Source organism: Crotalus tigris, unplaced genomic scaffold (genome assembly GCF_016545835.1).
Source record: "Crotalus tigris isolate CLP2741 ecotype Arizona unplaced genomic scaffold, ASM1654583v1 scf7180000019007.31208882:3723066, whole genome shotgun sequence".
Classification (NCBI taxonomy): domain Eukaryota; kingdom Metazoa; phylum Chordata; class Lepidosauria; order Squamata; family Viperidae; genus Crotalus; species Crotalus tigris.
The window spans coordinates 1,062,120-1,084,209 of record NW_024097321.1 but is presented as its reverse complement, the minus strand read 5'-3'; the positions used below and the strand labels follow the sequence as shown (position 1 = coordinate 1,084,209).

Sequence of the window (22,090 nt, the reverse complement as noted above, 5' to 3'; positions counted from 1 at the left end):
CACGATGACTTACAAATTGTAGGACTAATTGTGGTTGTTAAGCAAGAACTACATATAGTGGTGTTATATGAGTGAATTAAGACGCACCCATAACTACTCAAGCTGCTGCTATATAATCCCGTGATAGCTTTCAAATATCCTTCAAACACAGCCCCTTGACTTGAATAAGTCATAATAAGTAACATCTCCTTTTTCAAGAAGATTACAACTGGCCATAAAATGAAGTTGTGCAAAAGTCTTCTTGGCCACATCTGTCACCTGTTCCTCAAACAAATATGATCAGTTGAGCAGGGGTGTACTGTATGTGCAGCAGTCATAACTATGAGGTCGTAAGTAACTTTCTTTTGTCTGTTGTAGCTTTGAATAATTGTTAAGCAACCAGTCATTAAATGAGGACTACCTGTAGTACAAGAACTGCACTGGCTGCTATTTGACTTCCAGGTATAATTCAAGATACTAGAGTGATTTGATCATCTATGCTGGATGATTTAAAAAAAAAAAAAACTCAGCTCCATTTCCCTAATGTGCTTATTTCTCGTTTTGTTTATAATTTGCATTGTATTTGTGAGAATCCCCCAACTGCAAAGTGGCCCTGTCTGGGAAGCACTACGCCATCCAGAGCTAACAATAGAATCTCAATAGAATTGCTTGGGATGGGGAAGGGCTCTGGCAGTCCTTGTCACTAGGGTGATGGATTCAACTGCAATTATCCACAACTGAACCAAAGAAAAGAAAAGACTCCAGCCAGAAAGCAAGAAAAACAAAGATACCCTCCTCTTTAAGAATAATTAGCCAAAATAAGTGCAGAGTTGGTTAATGAATTTTAAACATCTATCCAGTTAGCAAACTTTCAACGAAAACAATTTCTTCTAACTTCAAAGAACATGGCAACAGCTGGAAATATTACTGGATTGCTGGATAAGTTGCAGATACCTCTCCATATAAGGTGAAGAATGTACTAAAGCTCTTAATGCCATATTGCACATCTTTTCCACTTTATTCGTAACAGTCAGTTGAAAACTACACAGATCTGAAGAAAATAGTAATTTTAATTGGGATAGTATCAATGCATTCCGTTTTTACTGGAATGTATCATTTATGCTGACATCCAGTTTAGTATACTGGTTAAGGCATCAGGTCAAAAACAGAAGACTAATCCCCCACGGTAGGCACAAAGCCGGCTGGATGTCCTTGAGCTAATTATTTTTTTTTCAGCCCTAGGAAAGAGGCAAGAACAAATCACTTCTGAAAAACCCTGCCAAGAAAACTGAAGGCAGTCTTGAATATCAAACATAATTGAACAAAACGAGGGGAGGAAGGGAGGAATCATTTACATTAAACCAGTGACAGTGCAATACATGTACTCCTTGACTTAACGATCAGTTGCTTAGTAATGGTTTGAGGTTACAATGGACCCCGTAAAAGCAACTTATGACCTAGTTTCACAGTTACAATGTCTCTCCCTCCCCTGTGGTCACATGACTGTATTTATGGCCGTTGGCAGTGCCCCCATGATTACATATCCATGATTTACATTTTTTGTGGAAACTGATATTTACTTCTAGTTTCCAGAAAAAAACACCCCATTGCGTATAATGGATTTCTTAGTGACCGCGGCATTTGCTTAATGACCACGACTCTGACTTTACAGCCTGCTACATATATCTCAGGGGTTGCCACAAAGAAAACGGAGTTGAGCTTTTCTCAAAGCACCTGAAGGCAGGACAAGAAGCAACGGATGGAAATTAATGAAAGAAAAGCAACCTAGAACCAAGGAGAAATTTCTTGACAGTTAGAACAATTAATCAGTGGAACAACCTGCCTTCAGAAGCTGTGAATGCTCCAACACTGGAAGTTCTTAAGGAGAGACTGGACAGCCATTTGTCTGAAATGGTATAGGGTTGGACTAGATGACCTCCAGGGTCCCTTCCAATTCGGTTATCCTATCCTATCCTATCAACACAGGCTGTGGGCCACATTCAACCTGCAATCTGGCCCACTGCATCAGCAGCAGTGATGATGGGTGTTGGCAGCAATGGGGAGTGAGCCAGCAGCAACAGGGGTGGTGGCGGTGGAGACAACATCAACAGAGGGCAGGACACCAATAGGAGCGAGGGTGGGGCAGCAGCGGCTGGGGGGGTGGAATGGCAGAGGCAGCCATCCTCAATAGTCCCTGTTTCCCATGTGGCTCCTAGGGAAAATAAATTGCCCATCCCTGATTTAACGACTGCTGTAAAAAGATTGTAAGATCAAGTCCAGGTGACTGCTTTATGACCATCATTACTTATGACCATAATTGGCAGGTTCTGATATGGTTGTAAGAAGAGGACTACATATATAATAAATATTCCATATACCACTCATACAATGATATTCAATGCCAGACTGTATGCATCTTATCAGTTGGGCTACTTTAACACCCTAAACAAGTTATGATCAAGTGGTACATATCAAAACTCATGTTTCTAAAAAAAAAAAGATTCTGGGAAAGAAGTCTTCTTCTTCACAATGGAAAATATGCTCAGAAACAATAAGAACTATTTTGCCACACATATGCTACTAATAAAGACATCATCCTTATGAGAATTTGCAAAAAAACCTCAAAAGACACACAACACAGGACTTGTGAAATTAACAGGCGGTATGGGGCTATAAATATCTTGCCCAGTTTCAAACAAGCTGCCTGTGAATGGCAAGTGAAGCAGAATATTCAACACCTGCTACCCCCACCAGCATTATTTTCCCTATGGTTCAGCTACAGTAAATACACTATCCTTCCATTTTATGCTTTGTAGCTCTGTTACACACTGGAAAGGCAATTTTCATCAAAGCAATCCAATTCTTTTGAAAAGAATAACCTATGTATGCATACTGTATACTGTATGTACAACCAAGTATTAGGAGGTGTAAAACAGATATTCCTATCTTTTTCCTTGCAATATTAATTGGTCACAGCTTCCAATCCAGTTTTTTTTATTTATTCCAGTTTATACGGCACCCAATTCAATGACTCTGTGTGGCTCAGAATATACGATAAAAAGCTAAATACAAAAGAGAGTAAGATGGGATCCAGTCAATCTATACAATCATAAGCAAAAAATAAAGACAGGTCCAACAAGAAGTTCCATCTATCTAAACCCAAGTTCTGAGGTCTTCAAGACTTTGCAGAACACCAACAGGATGGGGTCACATGGATTTTGAGGTGGTGGGAATCAGTGCCAGAAAGAGCGTTGGCTCACCTGAACGCATGTTCTCAGCATGATGATGAAGAATCCACCAATGGGTTATTTCAGCCCTCCTGCCCAATCAGACTAAGTTGTCAAGTTGTCACGCCTCCTCATTATCTAGCTCCTCCCAGTTTCATTGAGGGCGTAGCCAATGACAACAGTTGGACGTGATGACTCTCAAGCAGGTATTCACAAGAAAAACAAGAAAGAAACAGGCCCCCAAACCCCTAACTAACAATTCAAAGGGAGGGCGTGGATTCTTCATCATCATGCTGAGAACATGCGTTCAGGTAAGCCAATGCTCTTTCTCCAGTATGATGACTGAAGAATCCACCAATGGGACATACCAAAGCTCCTGAAGTCCCTATGGGTGGGAAACAGTTGGGGCCTGTGAACCTGATGGTGTCACTACCTGCTGTAAAATACGTCTACCGAAGGCAGCCTCAGCCGAAGCAAACTTGTCCAAGCAATAATGCTTAATAAATGGGGAAGGCGAGGACCATGTCGCCGCTCTACAAATGTCCTCAATAGACGCTTGAGTAGCCCATGCAGCGGTTGTGGCAGCGCTGTGGGTGGAGTGAGCCGTCACGACTAGGAATGGGTAGGGCAATAGACGCGTAGGCTGCTGCAATACAAGCCCTGATCCACCTACCTATAGTGGAAGCGGACACCTTTTGGCCCATTGAGGAAGGCTGAAAGGATATAAACAGGGCTTCTGATTTACGAAAAGATGCTGTGCGTTTGATATAACAGCGCAAGGCTTTCTGCACGTCTAGTGAATGCCATTGCCGTTCCAAGTCATGTGAGGACAGAAGTCCCGGAGAATAACCTCTTGTGCTCTATGGAATAGAGTGTTTACTTTTGGAATAAACGAGGGATCTAATCGAAGGACCACCCTGTCCTCGTGAAACAAGCACAGGTCCTTCCTGATCGATAAGGCAGCTAATTCAGATATGCATCTGGCAGAAGTTACAGCTACCAGAAATGAAACCTTAAGGGACAGGTACCGCAAGGAACATGTCCTAAGTGGTTCAAAGGGGGAAGAGGTTAGAGCTTGTAAAACCTTGGGAAGGTCCCAAGAGGGATACCTATGAATCACAGGGGGTTTACTATTAGTAACTCCCTTTAGGAAAGATCTGATGGAAGGGTGTCTAGACAAGGACTCTGAAGAGTCCCAAGAAAGCACCGTGGAAAGGGCCACTAGCTGTCTACGAATAGTGTTGGGCGACAACCTCTTGTTGACGCCTTCCAGTAAGTAATCTAACACCTTGAGGATAGTTACTTCTGACAGAGTCATACGATTCCTGTCACACCAAACAACGACAGAAGTTCTTCCACGTGTGGTTGTAAATACGGTTAGTCGACGGCCTCCTGGCAGCCTGAATCATATTGATCAATCCTGACGAATAGAACTCCCGAGTCAAGGTGTGGCATTCAAGTGCCAGGCGGTCAACTGAAGCCATCGGGGATCTGGATGTTGAAGATCTCCCTGTGTCAACCGAATGCGGTGGTCTGGAATCCTCCACGGAGCAGAGACAGAGAGGCTCACCAGGTCTGCAAACCATGGCCTTCTGGGCCAGTAAGGAGCAATAAAAATTACCTCCACCTGCTCCGCCAGGATCTTCCTGATGGCTGCTGGTAACAGAGGCAGTGGGGGGAAGGCATACAAGAGGCCTTGCAGCCATTGGCTGTGTAGGGTGTCCATCCCCTCCGCCCCCTGAGAGGGAAACCGGGAGAAAAACCTGGGAAGTTGGGTGTTGTCTGGCGAGGTGAACAGATCCACTATCGGACGACCAAATCTGTCCGTGATCTCCCTGAAGACATCCGGATGTAACTTCCACTCCGAATGGTCCACTAGTGACCTGCTGAGAAAGTCTGCCTGCCGATTTGCCTCCCCAAAATGTGCTCTGCCCTGATGGAGAGTAGATGTTTCTCCACCCAGGAGCTCAAAGCCCGAGCCTCTGTCATGAGGGACTTTGACCGGGTACCCCCCTGCTGATTGACGTGGGCTTTTGCCACCACGTTGTCTGTCAGGACCAGCACATGTTGCCCCCTGACTACTGAGTGGAAATGTCTGAGAGCTAGGTGGATCGCTCTGAGCTCCAACCAATTTATGCTGTGCCTCTGGTCTGTCTGTGACAACTGACCCTGAGCCATCCGTGTTTGGAGATGAGCGCCCCAACCGAAGAGACTCGCGTCCATGATCATACTGATGCGATTGGGCTCTCTGAATAGGTCCCCTTGCAAATGGCCGAGGAAGCCCACCAGTTGAAAGACAGATGAACCTGACAAGGAACGCACACCAGCTGGTTGGTATGGAGTCTTTGATACGGAAGCAGAAACCACTGTAGGGCTCGAGCATGTAGTCGGGCCCACGGCACTACAGGGTATCAACTTTCCCAGTAGTTGGGAAAGGAGAGCTAATGATACTGTCCTGTTCCTGCATATCTTGAGTGCCAGGTCTCTGATACTCTTGCACCTTTCCTCCGATAGGTACACGTGACAATTGTCCGTGTCGATCACCGCCCCCAGGTGTAAGACGGGTCGATGGTGTTGTCTGACTCTTTTTGAAATTTATTAAGAACCCATGGTTCTGTAGGGTCTTGATTGTGAGATCCAAATCTGACTGGGCGGATGTTGCTGACAGCGATTGGATCAGAATGTCGTCCATATAACACTGGACACGCACTGGAACCAACCTCAAATGGGCCACCAGAACAGCCAGTATTTTGGTGAAGACCCTGGGGGCGGAGGAAAGACCGAATGGTAGGGCCCTGTACTGAAAATGACTGTTGAGGTAACAAAACCGTAGGTATTTGCGATGTGCCGGATGGATAGGATATGTAAACATGCTTCCTTGAGGTCTATTGATGTTAGAAGGTCTCCCATCCTGATACTGCTTAGGATGGAGTGCAACATCTGCATCTTGAACCTCCTGTATTGTAGGTGGAGGTTCAGCCCTCCTGAGGATTTTGGAACTACAAATAGGATGGAATAATACCCCGATCCCCGTTGGGGCAAGGGAAGCTCCTCTATGGCTTTGATGCTTAGAAAATGATGGATGGCATCTTCCATGGGACCTCTTTTTATATGATTTCTCATGGCTGGGCAAGACACAAAGTGATCTATTGGATGGGATTTGAACTTCCCTTATGGTGCTCAGAACCCAGGAGTCCGTGGTGGTGCTTTCCCATTGGCGGACGAAAAGGGTTAGCCTGCCGCCAATGGGTGGGGTTCCCTCTGAGTCACTTGGAGCAGCGGAAGGGGCGGCCCCCTCTGCCATGGAAGTAAGGTTTGGACTGGGATTGGTATTGAGATCTGTCCCTATACCCCGCTCTGTCAAAGGGGCGGTCAGCCTTCAGAGCTGTTGTAAGGTTGTCCCTCTTCTGGCGTGGATCCAGTCCGAAAGGACTGATGGCGGCTGTAAGGGAGGTAACGCCTGTTGGATTTCCTAGCTAAGTGAGAGATGACCTTTTGCTTTTGTTTATTCTCAATAAGGTATGGGGTCAATGCTTCCCCAAACAGTTGGCTGCCCGTGAAGGGGGCAATGGCCGCACGCCACTTGTGCTTGCTTTCAGCTCTCCAGTTCTTGAGCCAAAGTAGCCTCCTGGCGACTACACTGGAAGCCATTGCCCTGGCTGAGTGCTTGGCTAAGTACATTGAAACATCTGCCATGTACTCAGATGTGGCTATAAGCTTAGTAAGGTCCTGATGGATCCTAACCTCCCCCAGAGGGATCCTTTCCTGCAATTGCCTGAGCCAGGTAATGGAAATCTTTGCAAAAAAGGAAATGGAAGTTGCCGCCTTTGTAGCCAAGCGGATGCTAAATGAACCTTAGGAACTGAGGTGGCGCAGCAGTTAGATTGCAGTACTGCAGGCCACTTTAGCTGACTGTGTTCAGCAGGTCAGCGGTTCAAATCTCACCGGCTCAAGGTTGACTCAGCCTTCCATCCTTCCAGGGTAGGTAAAATGAGGACCCAGATTGTTGGGGGCAATGTAAATATATATATACATTGCTTCCTGATGTACACCGCTTAGAGAGTGCTTGCACTTAAAGCGGTATATAAGTCTCATAAATAAATAAATAAATAAACCTTGCGTAAGGCCAGTTCAGATTTTATATCTTCCCCCTTAAGGGCATCTGAGACATCCGCCGGAAGGCTGGCTGTAGAAAACAGTGGGGCTAAGGATTCATCCACCTTAGGCACCTCTAAAAGGTCAGTCAGATTCTTTGCCATGTCCACAATCTTGCGCTCAGATGCTCCTTGGGAAGGTTGAGCCACCGGAGATTCCCATTGTCCCTGAATGTTCTTCAGGAATATGGGGGGACATGGAATATAGAGGTGCTTGTCTACCGGTTTGGCAAATAGAGGATTTGAGTCCTGATCTGTGGAAGGCTGAGGGGCCGGAGATGAGATGGAGGAAAGTTTGCTCGCTGTACAAGCCCTGTATAACAAGGACAGGAAGAACGAAGCATTGAATAACTCTGCCATGGGCTGAGACTCATGGGTAGGCTCCTCACATTCAGACCAGCGGTCCCCCCCTCGTCATAACCCGAGACATTGGAAGACTCGGAGTCCGGGAGCAGGATTGGGAAACCCTACCTGAACGATCCGCTGGAGGTCAAGATGAGGAAGCTGGTGCAGAGGAAGGACCAGGAACTGATGACGCCTGGTGGAAAACAGATGATGGCACGGCCTGGATCACCGTCTGCGATATCCACAATTGGAGCTGTGCTGAAAGAAATGGCTCTAGCGGAGGTCGTAACCCTGCAGCCGTTGGAGTGAATGTAGCAGTGGGTGCAGAAGATGGGCCGGGCAGATCAAGGTCTTCCCCAACATGGGTAGACCCACCTGACCAAAGGTCTGATCAGAGACCTGCTGGATTGCGCTCACAACGACCATGCTCCTGATGTGGATGGTACATGTGTCTCAGGTGGGGATGCACCTGGAGGTATGTAACCCTGTTCAGTTGACAAGCGTTGGGCCTGGGAAAATTCTCCGGAGCTCTATGTGTTCTGTCAGCCATTTTATCACTTGTCTTACCAGCCTTCCTGCCGTATTTAGATTTTGCTTTGGCCTTACCTGTAGGCGTCTCAAAAAACGGCTCAGCTTGGACCATGGTGTTGTCTGTGTCCAAAGGCTGTGGTTCAGTGGGTTCTGTCATGTCGATGTAAATGGGCCCAAAACGAGACACTGGAACTGATTGGCCCTGCAGTAGACATCAGAGCTTTCCCATTGACTTTGCATATTGGAATTGGCAGGAAAGGATTCAAATCTCAGTCATGTGACTGTGGGACTTTATGTTATTGTAATTATGAGATAGATCAGTGGTTCTCAACCTGTGGGTCGGGACCCCATTTGGGGTCGAATGACCATTTCACGGGGGTCACCAAACAAGGCTGTCCGCCATTTTGTTCCCCCTTTTCTTTGGCCACACCCCTGGCACCCGGTGATGTATAAGTGGTTGGGGGTCACCAAAACATGGGGAACTGTATTATGGGGTCGCGGCATTAGAAAGGTTGAGAACCACTGAGATAGATGCTAAGCACTCAGATCAAGTTCATATAAATATGGGGAACTGGAACAGTCATGAGTACAAAGGTTGGTTGTAACTGTCAATTCAGTGCGATCATTAAGTTCAAACAGTTGCTGAACAAGTTTGTTAAATGAGAACCACCTATATACTAAATCATAATCAATTTTCTTCATTATTTATGAGGTACTGCTTTATGTTATATAAAATGAGCAAATGTAGACATAAACCAATATGCTATAAGCATATTCCTGTGCCAAGTAAGAGAACAGTTGAATCTGTCTTGTATCAGCAAAAAATATATGTGAAAGGGAAAAGATGTAAATATGAAAATACATATGGTATGTATTGTTTATAGTTTGGGGAAATAGAGGGGAAATCTCACTACTGTTGAGAACTTTTCATCTAAACACCAAACAACAGAATGCCAATAGCAACTTCTATTGTAAATTGAGAATACTGAACAATGATAATAATTGATCAGACAAATACCAGCATTTAACATCAATCTACTGTCATGAGTGTGCTTTACATTAAATATATTAGATTTATTAAAACAAAGGCATATTAATCCTAGTTTCACTCTTCTCAAAATAAATACTACATTGCATTCATATGGCTTTCAAATTGCATTTAGTTGCACTTGTACATAAATATCAAAAAATTATGGATGGACTCAAACTCTATCACACAACGAATTGTTTGGACTTTACTTAGCACACCATGTAAACCCAGACAGCTATGGTTTAGCATTGGAGATTCACATGCAGTCTTCCCAAAGACTTCCCAAAAGTTGGAATTATTGTTTGAGTATAACTTTCATCTATGCTAACTGAATATAACATGTTTACTACTGGTTAAAAGTTTTCTTCTTTTTTTAAAAAAGGGGGGGTTACTAAAAATAATCTTAAGTATATATGGCTTAATAATAATTATACAAACTGAAATTATGGATTCAAAGTTAACCAAAGTAAATGACGACTGCCCAAACCACTGTTATATTGAAGCTGGCATTTTTCATCTCTTGAAATGTCAACAAAATGTTCTGTTTAAAATATTTTCTGTGCAATTATTGTTTAGTCAGAGGTCTTAAAGTATTTATGACTAAGAATGAAGAACCAGAAGACGATTGATGGTTTTGAGTATTCAAAAGACCAAGTTTTTAAACACCAAAACTCTAATTTATTGTTACTAATTGATCTACTGTTATTATAGTTTCAGCAATGTAAGCCAGGGCTGTCAAACTGGCTGCCCACAGGCCGGATGCGTCATGCACAGGCCACGCCCACCCCGACTCTGTAAAGGCAAAAAATGTCACGATATGGCGAGATACATCACGTGACACAATTGAGTTTGAGACCCATGATATAAGCCTTCCAACAGAAGAGAACTTTTGTGGCTCAGGATTGAACTGTGGGTCATTGGTGCTCTCTGAGCTTGACTATTTTCTTGCAAATGTTTCATTAGCCAACTAGGTAACATTATCAGTGCTAGAAGAAAATGGGGTTTCCTCTCTGTTTCTATATAAGTGGCAGAGAGCAAACCCCATTCTTTTTTAGCACTAATAAGATTACCTAGTTGAGTAATGAAACATTGGCAAGAAAACAGCCAAGCTCAGAGACCACAATGACCCCACATATAAATCTTTTTCAGACCAGCTTTAATAAAATCATGTTCAGATAAATATACATGATATTTCGGTGCCCAAGATATCCATCTTGAAATCTTTTCAACTACTGTAGAAATTTATTATTAAATGAAGAATCTCCAATAGTAGAATCCGTGTGTGTGTGTGTGTGTGTGTGTGTGAGAGAGAGAGAGAGAGAGAGAGAGAGAGAGAGAGAGAGAGAAATTTAAACTCCTGGGTCCCAGGTATTCTCCAAGCTTAGTGTTTTCCTGCAGATATTTCATTACCAGGCTAGATAACATCATCAATGCATGGGAGAAAACAGTTTGCTGCCTTTGTAAATAGATAAACAATCATGAAAGGAACAATGTTAATTAAAGATCAAAGAAGAAGCCATAGTTCAATCAAGACTGGCAGGGCATACTAATATATCAGCAACTAGCAAACTTCACTCTCATTTACACTGATTAAGTTACATACACTGATAAACAACTGCAGAAAAAAACAACTAACTCCCAAATAAGGAATCTTTATTAGGTTGCATGCTTTTAAACTTTTCACTAGATGTAGTGCTGTATAGTAAGAAAAATTAAAATATCGATGTAATCCGCTTAAGGACTGTGTGACTTATTAACTAATTTGTGAAAACTGAACCTGTATCAGATGACTGGAAGAATGCTTTTACGATTCCATCACACAGTAATTCAAATATAGTACACATTTTTGAATACAAAAATTGGCTTATTAAGGGTAATGACCAAACTTTGTAAAATGCAGTCCATGGATACATACATCAGATTTTGTTCTTCAGTAGGTCATTGAGAAATGTATGAATGTGGGAAAAAATACATTTATTGTACATTTGTTCATTTAATGAAAGGGGGAAGTTTTTTGTTTGTTTTCTGTTCCTTCAAGTCAGTTTTTGACACCCAGTGAAAAGTGTCCCAGCACTTTTCTTGACAAGATTTGGGAAGAGGTTTACCATTGCCTCCTTTCTAGGGCTCAGTAAGGGTGACTGTCCCATCTAGCTTTGTGCCTTTTTGTGTGAATGTAAGTAGATTGGTTGCTATATGGCAGGGATGGCGAACCTTTTAGAGACTGAGTGCCCAAACTGCAACCCAAAACCCACTTATGCATCGTCAGGTGCCGGGTGGCTGTGGCCCATTGGGTGGGCATGGCTGCGGTGATAACGGCAGACTGGGTGGGACTAAAAAGTTCAATCAATCAATTCCAACTTTGCAAGACCTTTTTTTTCCCGTGAGAAGCTGAAATTGACTGATTGATTGAACCTTTTTTTTTTTTGTACACAGCGGCGAAGGCCTAAAGCGAAAAGGTTGTATAAAACCCAGCTGAAGGCCTAGGACTGGGGCGACGGCACAAGTGCCCACAGAGAGGACTCTGAGTGCCGCCTCTGGCACCTGTGCCATAGGTTCGCCACCACTGTACGGAATAGGAGTGTTATACAACAGAAGCAAAATGTGACTTGACCGAGTGACACTATCTTCTTAGTTATTTAATGTATTCAGGGATAAATATATAAAGAAATGCTTGTATGATATTACAGTTAATTTGGGACTGTTTATGAAGACTATGTCATGTTGTTGGCTGAAAAACCAAATTACCTGCAGCACATTAGACTGTAAGATGCAATGAAACAACTTTCAATATATCAAATACTATAGTAAATAGGGGAGAATACTTGTAAATTATGTTATGTGGCAAAATTAGAGAAAGTAAAGGGATCTGTATATGTTGGGAGAATGTTTAGTGAAGATGTGAAAATGGATGAAGACATTTGAAGATTGGTAGTAGATTGGTAGCCCATGGTCTGTTGTGGGAAGTAAACATTTGGAGAAAAAAGCAAAAGCGCTTGCTTCTGTTCACGTTTTCAGACATGCTTTTCCTATTTTGTTATATGAAAGTGAGAATTGGGTATGGCAGAAGAAGCATAACATTTGATTGTAGTAGAATACGTTGCTTCAGAAGTGTGCACGGTAAAATAAGAGCAGATAGGTTCAACTGAAGGCCCAATAAATGAGCAGAGACAAAATACAAAAATGAGTGGTCAGTGTGAAAAAAGAAGCAGGTTGGTCATACAGAGAAAAAAATATTATTACTAATTGTAGAATAAATCTATATTCATTTATTCTTCAACCTATCTTTTGTTTTGCCACATATACATCTTCTATTCTATGAAAGCTAGAATCCCTAGTCTGCAGAATACATTAAGACCAACAGGTAGAGACACATGTTATCCATATCCTGCCATTAAGAACTACATGCAATGTATTGAAACACTTAGGATACTTAAACATTGCAGTTCCAAATTGTTGTCAAAGAATTGTGAATGTCTAAAAATTCAAATGCATTTTTTTAAAATTAGCAATTTAATTTGTAATATTTTAATGAACTCTATTCTTTTTGTACAATTGTATAGATAGAAATAAATATGTATTATTACAAAACTTACACAGAGCCAAATGTTGACAAACCGTACTCAACGAGTAGTCCTTCATAGTACTACATCCACATAGAGAGAAGAAAGAAGGGGGTACCACAAGGCTCAGTCTTAGGCCTAATAATCTTCAATATCTTCATAAATAACTTAGATGAGGGAATAGAAGAGGAACTCATCAAATTTGCAGATGACACTAAACTGGCAGGAATAGCCAACACCCCAGAAGACAAGCTCAGGATCCAAAAAGATATTGACAAACTTGAACAATGGGCCCTATCCAACAAAATGAAATTTAATGCGGAGAAGAGCAAAGTTTTACATTTAGGCAGGAAAAATCAAAGATATAAGTAGAGATTAGGTGCGACCTCACTCAAAAACAGTAACTGTTGAGAGGAACCTTGGAGTCCTAGTGGATAATCACTTGAATATGAGCCAGCAGTGTGCAGCAGTAGCCAAAAAAAACCTAATACAATCCTGGATTATATAAACAGAGACATAGAATCAAGATCACATGAAGTATTAATACTGCTTTATAAAACCCTAGTAAGACCACACCTGGAATATTGCAACCAGTTTTGGTGACCATACTACAAAAAAGATGTTGAGACCTTGGAAAAAATTCAGAGAAGAGCAACTAAAATGATCAAAGGTTGAAGACGAAAACATATGAAGAAAGACTGCAGGATTTGAGTTTGGCTAGTCTAAAGAAAAGAAGAAATAGGGGTGACGTGATATCAATATTCCAGTATTTGAGGGGCTGCCACAAAGAAGAGAGGGTCAAATTATTCTCCAAGGCACCAGAGGGCAGGACAAGAAACAATGGTTGGAAAGTGACCAAACTGAGAAGCAACCTGGAATTAAGGAGAAACTTCCCGACAGTGAGGACAATTAACCAGTAGAACAGTTGCCTCCAGAAATCATGGGTGCTCATCACTGGGGGGTTTTAAGAAGAGACTAGACAGTCACTTGTCTGAAAGGGTATAGTTTCTCCTGCTTGAGCAGGGGGCTGGACTAGAACACCTTCAAGATTCTACTCTATTCCTATTTCTATTCTATTCTTCCCCAAAGGTGCTTCTTTTAAATAAGACTGTAATTATATTTAATTCCAAGTTTACTAAGTTAAAATCCAATTGCATTCTCCCTGAATAAGCTCAGTGTTATCATAAATAAACCTGTCCCCAAAATACAAAAGTCCCTATCGGACCACTAGAGACAGATTGTTTCACTATGGTTATTTAATACTCAAGTATAACTAGGCCTATTATCCTCAATCCACAAAGGAATCAGATAAGTAACTGATATCTTGTTTATATACTGCCTTTCTTATTTTCTAAATAACTCAAAAGGCAGTGAACACACACAATATTCCTTCCTCCTATTTTCCCCACAACACTGTGAGGTAAATTGGGTTGAGAGAGAATGACAGGTCCAAGATCACCCTGCTGATTTTCATGCCTAAAGTGGGACTAGAACTCACAGTCACCTGGGTTCTAGCCTAATGCCTTAACTATGAGCAGGGAGTGAACTGTAACATATGAAATAAAAAGCCTCTTAGATCTGAAATTAGGAAATGCCTAATGATATACAGCTTAGAGTGTGAGTCAATTAGTAGTCACAAAGACATCCAAATTATGATGAATGCATCATTATTCAGCTCAAATTTTGAACTTGTCATTTTACATTATTAAGCCAAATAATTTAAACTATGATACATGCAATGATATTTGTTCCCTTTGTCACTCACGTCATTTGTTTTCTTCACTTCTACGTATTTATCATCCCAAACTTTACCCTACGATTCTATGATTCTGTTATAGTTTTTCTCAATTCACTCCTTCAATATATGGAAATGCTGGTTCTCAAACTCAGAACATGAACACATATTTATTAGTGGAATACTTTTTCTCCTCTTCATGAAATCTCTTTCAGACACTCTAGGATAGCCAAGTCATGTGGTGAAACAAAGTGCAAATTGACAAACTGCATTTACAATTGTTATAATCGTGCCATTTTTCCATGTTTGGGTGAATGTTGAATGAATCACTTCAATTTTAATTTGTTAAAATTAATCACAGGTTTGTTTCTTGCAGCTATCAAGCATACAATGTGTTCACATACCACAGGACAGATAGGTCTTCCAAGAAGAAGATAAAAATTCTATTTCTTGTGTAGAGGAAAGGATTGGTTACAAAAGAGGCTATTAGCATAGTTCAGTAATGGCGAACCTTTTAGAGACTGAGTGCCCAAAAACTGGCCCCGCCTCCCCGCTCCAGCCCCTGCCCTGCCCCCGCTCTGCCCTCCCATCCCCCGCCCTGCCTGCCCACAGGATTACTCACTGCCTCCAGGGCCTGCCGCAGATCATCCAGGCAGCCCAGCAGCGCTATGGCGGCCACACCCTCTACCCACGCCCTCAGCATCAACTGCATGATGGAGTGTGAGGGCAGAGTCTTGTCTACACTGCCTGGCTGCCATGTCCTTGGCTGTGCTGCTTAGTGTGAGCCACGCTCGACGGCGAGTCTCCTTTTGGGGGACTGCTGGAGAGGAGGGGGTCACGGGGGGAGCAAGACTAGGGCAACGGCACGTGTGCTCACAGAGAGGGCTCCGAGTCCCGCCTCTGGCACCCATGCCATAAATTCGCCACTGCTAGCATAGTTCATGAAAATATAAGGGTCTTTGATTGTAAATGGAAGAAAAATCATAGTGTTTACATATCAGTTTATAATTAATACATTTCCAAACATCTGATTGCAATATACAATCATTTTATGCACACATAAAAGTTAATACAATTATTAGACATAATATATATTTAATCTACATGCCAATGCTGCCCATCCCCTGGTTTTAACAGGATTAATTTACACAATTTCTGTTATTCCAGGATTTCTGTTGTTTAAAAGAAACATATACATTTGTGATGATCTAATGATGTGAACTGACTGAATTAATTATAAAAATATGTTCCTTCTCTCCAACATCCTCCATCTGTATAGAGTAGGAATTTCTTTTTGAAAAGAGAATGTATGCAAACAAAGTTCTTACAAACTGTCAACTAATTTATATATAAGAGGCTAAACAGGTTAAACAGCTTGAAACACTACTTTTTAATTCTTTAAAATCAATATATCCTGCCCACATATCCACACATCCTAGATGTCTTGCTTTCAGTCCAAACATTTAAATAAAACACCCAAATGTTATTCAACTGGAATTTTCCACTTTGATTCAATGCAGGACATGGAGTCAATTAAGTGCAGGTTGATGAGTGAGAACAAAGACAATAATTCCATCCATATGGAGACCACCAAGAGTTGAATATGCAATGGAGGCTCACCTGGCAGGGGATTTATAGCTACAAATGTCAATGTTTGTTCCAGGTATCTAGAGAGATCATATTATACTACATACCAGGACATGTTATATAAAAACATAATAGCATATAACAGTAAATATTTTGAATACTCTTTCCTTCGCACTATATTGATTACTAGTATATGAGCAGGTTTTTTTATATATTTTCCATACCATACAGCAACACATACCACAAAATAAATAAAATCTCTTCCTCTGAGATTCCTCTGAGACACTTATATAGGTAGGATCCCAGGAAAAAATAAGATGCTAGGAAGGGATTAGAAGTAAATATCTTTCTTATAAAAATACAAAACTATTGTCATCCAAAGATACTTCCTCAATGCTCTAGTTCAGGGATCCCCAACCCCTGCTCCGTGGACCGGTCCGCACAAAGAAGCATAGCCCATCCGCAGGCAGTACATGAAACCACGCCCCCTCCGGTCTACAGAAAAACCTCTCTCCATGGAACCCGTCCCTGGGGACCTCTACTCTAGTTTATAGAGCCCATAGCATTTCAGTTTATTGATCCTAGCAACAAGCAAACAGGATGCTTTGTAAATGAGGATGAGCAAAATGAAACAGGATGCTTTAGAAATGAGAAGTGACATGTCTTTAAGCAAAACAAAAAAAGTCCAATTGCATTTTTGAAAAAGCACCTTTGGGATAATCATGTCCTGGATGACTGAGAATTTCCATAGACAAGCTTTGGCAATCTTTTCATCGTGGTAAACCTCATAGCCATTAGGATCTACAATGGTCTGAAAAATACTATGCAATTTGGACAACCAACTTGAGGTGTTATGCTTCTACATGAGATCCTTAGAAATAAACATTGATCTATTCTGGATTTCCTTTGTTGGGTATTGCACTGCAGAAGCAGGCCCACTGGCCCATTTTACGTATTTTTTTACCTTGCATTACTTCAATAGAACCTTCTGCACGCTCCTAAGAAATAAACAAATTACTTACTAATGCATTGTGTCACTCTTCCATGCACAAAACTGGGAAAATAAGCCCTTCCTATCAATCTCCTTGGTAAAAACATCAATTCAATGCATTAATCATTTCCCCTTTGGGATGCCAAAACTAACTTTTTTTTGGTCCATTGTTGTCACATGGCTTAAAACCCACTCATTTTTGTCACGAATATGTGAATATGTTTGTTTTTATGACACTATCCACTACAAATAGAAACTCACTTTCAATTAATATATTAGAAAATTAACCTAGTAAAACTACAGTACTGATAATTAACAGATAATTCTTGCTAATGCCTCATTGTCAGCAACTAGCAAAGGCAATTATTACAAATCCTAAATTCAAAACTTTTGTTTTTTAAAATATTTGCTTCTTCCCATATTATTAGACAGAAGAGAACATATAATTTATAATAATTTCTACAAATTATTTGGTTGTAATGAATGTGCATCATAATGAGAAATTTACACATGAAATAGTATACGGATATGGATGAAAATAAGAAAGGGATGGAAAGGGAATGGTGATGGTGATAGTGCAAACTGCATAAATATGCCGCCCATCTCACCACAGTGATTCTGGGTAGCCAATAACAGATAAAAACACCATATAAAATAAGACACAAAACAACCAATTTATAAAGCCTATATGAAGGTTTGTTGACTGGAAGGTTGGTAGTTCAAGACCCAAGCATCACTTGATCAGGTGAGCTCCCGTTCGTGCCCCAGCTTCTGCCAACCTAGCAGTTCAAAAGCATGCAAATGTGAGTAGATAAATAGGTACCACTTGTGGGAAGGTAACCGTGTTCCGTATGCCCCAGCATAAAGTTATGCTGGCCACATGACCATGAAAGCATCTTTGGAAAACTTTATCCACTAGGAAACGGAGATGAGCACTGACCCCCCCCCCGAGTTGGACATGACTAGTCAAAGGAAACCTTTACCATATAAATATGAATCTATTAGAATTTATTTCCTTTAATTTAATGCCACTAATTCCCTTACATTGCAATTTCTTTCTATACTTTGCAAAAGTTGCTTTTCCAAAAGGGAATAAAGTAATGGGTATACATGTGGCATTAGTCCTGCAGTAACTATGTGACTCTATATTTTAATGTAACCTTATGCAAGTGAATCTGTCTTCCCACCCAGGCAGGGCTACTTTTTACTATAGAAATAATATACTTTATTTGTAAACATATACAGGTGGCAGGAGTCCAAAAATCATACAAGATTAAGAGAAGCCGTTTCTGGTGGATTGCCAGCTATAGCAGCAAGAAGAGAGCCATCAATCCTAATAGAAGACAGATGGGAATACAGACACTTATATGTGAATAGTCACTCTGTCACATCAGATGCCTTAAACAATAAAAGCATCACCAAGTGCTTGAAAGTACCAGAGAATCAGATTAGCTTACATTTATGAGAGTCTATATCTGCATTGCAACCTTCATGAGCCGGCTTCAATCTACGTGCTAAATCAGCGGCTTCCAATCTTTTCTATACCCTGCACACCTAGAATGCTTCTGATATATTCTCGCACCCCTTACAAAAGTTCAAAATAATGGCAACAAATTATGCATATACACTATAACTTTGAAAACCCAAGTTTTTGCACCCCCTGGAATATCGTCTCGCACTCCTGGTTGGGAACCGCTGTGCTAAATGAATTTGTGCTTATCTTTTTGTTCCAGATATCTAGAGCAGAGATCCCCAACCTTTTGGGCACCAGGGACCAGTTCCGTGGAGAGAGATTTTTCTGTGGACTGGAGAATGTGTGGTTTTCTGTGCTGCCTGCATTCCGTGGATGGGGCTTTGCTTGTTTGTCTGGACTAGTTGCTGGCACACCACAGACCAGCACTGGTCCACAGACCGGGGGTTGGGGACCCCTGATCTAGAGAGTTCATATTATACTAAATATCGGGAGACGTTATACGAGACTATAACAATACATAAAAGTAAATGTTCTTTGTCACCATCTAATAACTATGTTAATGTCTTCTCTGCTTAAGAATAACAGATCTGAGAAATACAATCATCCCTCTTAGAGTACTTTCTTATAATTAACTATATTCCTGAGAAAATTTGCATTTTTTAAATCTCATATACTGCTACCTCCATTAGTTATTTTGTATGTCCCCAAGGTACAGTTATTTATTCCTGTAAATGTTGGATCTCAGCCTACATAACCATCAGAGACAGTTTTGAAATGAGTTCTAAGAAATGTGTTATCTGGGGTGTATACGCTACAAATATTTTCTTTGTCTTACATACAAGCCCACACACAAACACACGCCTGTTACTGTGCATCACAATTTGGAAATTACAAAGAATTATGCAAAATTCAAATACCAAATACAAAGAAAAATGAGCTAAATAATATAAGTAACAAACCAAACAAACAATCCTCTCTTCCACAGCATTCAGGTCCATAAAAACAAACCCAGTAATTTCTTCAACCTTAGATAAGGGAAAACCCATGAACAATCTAGGGAAGACTTGAAGATTACTAAATAGTCTCTCTCTTTCCTTTTCACTTGCCTTTAGAGTATCTACCACACAAGGGAACCATTATAAACTGCAGTAAGAAAAATATTTACAAGCCAATGTAAACTAAATACCCCGTGAATCAGTATTTGTACAGCTCATGCACCAAGGATTTCCCAGCAGCAAAAGTTCAGAAACATTTTCATAACAGGCTTATTTTTAGTATCTTCTTGGATATTTTCTGACAAAAAGGCTGTGGTGAAATTAACCAGACATTCTGGGATAAGGAATGACTTGCTCTGAAACAATGATAACCAGAAGTTACCCCAACTTAAAATCAGAAATTAAAACAAAAATGCAAAGCATAACTCATAACTGCCTTGTGCACATTGGCACATGAATATTCACCACGTATGCAAGAATCATTGCTATGAGATGGGCAGCAGTATAAACTGTACAGATAAATAAAATAAAAATGTTATTTCTGAACTATTATTATACTGGCCCAATGCTAAACATCTCTAATACATCACAAATTAAGAGAAGTGAAAAGAAATTACCTTTTGATTATGATTTTTTTTAAAGCAGAATTTTTGACTCACTGTTAAAACAGACCTTAGGAGATGTTGAAAGGAGAATAATTTGTTCACATAGCACAGGGAAAGAGAAGCTAGCCAAGTCTATGTGTTGTGCAAACTAGGTTGGGTAAATCAAGCCTGCATGTTAGCTTGTGCTGTGTGAACGAATCAAACTACTTTAATTGTGAAAGTCAAGGTAACTAAGGGGAAGGAGATAAGTCACCCACTCTAGAAATTCAGGAGGATCCTGTGGTTTGCCATGCACACAACTTAGAAATGCGGTGGGGGTTTATGAAGAGGATTGTTCAAGTTCTCTCCAACGCAAACACACAAAAGCAATGCAACGATGAATTAATAATACACGTGGACATTGATACTCCTGCCGTTCAAGCCGGCAGCCTAGACTAAATGAAAACACTCACACACATACATGCCTATGGAGAATCTCAATCATCCAGGTCATAGTTGACCCAAAGACGCTTTTCAAAAGGCAACTGGACTTTCTTGGGGGTTTTTCTTGAAAACGTTTCGCTTCTCATCCAAGAAGCTTCTTGGATGAGAAGCGAAGCGTTTTCAAGGAAAAAAAAAACCAAGAAAGTCTAGCTCCTCTTAAGACATACACATCTTTGAGCAATGCGGAAAATTCAGAGGAGGAAAAATAAACCTTTTTAAAGTAACCCGGTGGCTTTCGGCGGATCTCTAGTTTCCCGCTGCAAAGGGAAATCAAAGTAACTAACATAGTTACTTGTACACCGTCCCAACCTTCTCCAAGTCCACCCCGCCGAATTTCTAGCCGCAGAGAAACAACCTCGCTGCTTTAAGGAGAAAGAAAACCTTCACTGGATTTACACGAGTCCCAAAGTAACCAAACCCATTTGGGCGAACCCAGCCAGGTAACCCTGAGCTTAACTTTACCTTATCTTGGACCCAACAAGGGCACCGGCCGCGCTTTACGGGCTTTAAAAGACTCGCCCTTTACCTAAGTCCTCGATTTCAATGCCCGAAAGTTTCTACTACAGGCAGCCACGCCGTCCGCGCGCCCGTAGGGGGCCACCCGCGGCTCACACGCGCCCGAGGGCAAAGAGGCAGCTCGCCGTTCCTCCGGCCGGCGCTCCGCTTACTTTACGCGTGGCCAAGGAGAGGAAGACGACGACGACGACGGCAGCGCGTTCTCAGCCCCGAGAGTCCCTCACGTACACGCCCCGTCCAGGGTGGTAGAATCCCAAACCCAACCAGTTTGAGCCAATCCCACCGCAGCGAGGTTGTTGCACCGAAGCCTCCAGGAGCGCCGGCTCCTTGCAAAATAAACCGAGCGGGAGGGAGGGAAGGCGGTCCCAAGCTGAAGTTTGCTCGAACTGACTCCTCCCGGACTCGGCTCTCCTGCGGTCGTTTCTAACAAGAGCGACCCGCCAGCGCCTCCTCCTCCTCTGAAGCGCTCCTACTTCGCCTCGCCGCCTCCCACTCCCCACAGTCTTGCGGGCGGCGCGAGGCGAGGGGAAGGGGGCTTGCGAGAGTGGGCCTTCCCCGCCCCCGGTCTCCACGCTCCTTTCTTTGTGCTTTATTGCGGCTGCGTTGAGATAGCCGCTCCCGCGTCGGCCGCCCGGGCTGGGTCAGCCAGGTTGGGGGCTGCCTTTCTAGCTGGGCAGACGCCGAGGAGCAAAGGGTCTAGATGAGAGTTATGCCGGTGAATGACCAGCTAAAATAAAACATGTGCAGAAAATACTTGTTTTGCCTCCAGATGATTCCAAGTTTAATCACCAGCATCTTTTTCTTCCAGAAAAAAAATCATAACTAGGGTGACCAAGCTTCCTTTTCTCCCATGGTTAAAAAAATGTATATAGGATTTA

The 22,090-nt window shown here is 41.9% G+C and overlaps 1 protein-coding gene across 5 annotated transcripts in view; it reads right to left on the bottom strand.

Moving 5' to 3' along the window:
• Window positions 1-21,762, bottom strand: part of TIAM2 (TIAM Rac1 associated GEF 2) — a 145,588-nt gene extending 123,826 nt beyond the window's left edge. For 4 of the 5 annotated variants that reach the window (XM_039358225.1, XM_039358224.1, XM_039358227.1 and 1 more), the window contains exon 1: window positions 21,159-21,762. The gene's annotated coding sequence lies outside the window, so the exon portion shown is untranslated. The remainder of the gene's footprint in view (window positions 1-21,158) is intronic. The other variant, XM_039358226.1, reaches the window with a different exon arrangement.
• Window positions 21,763-22,090: the final 328 nt, after the last annotated feature.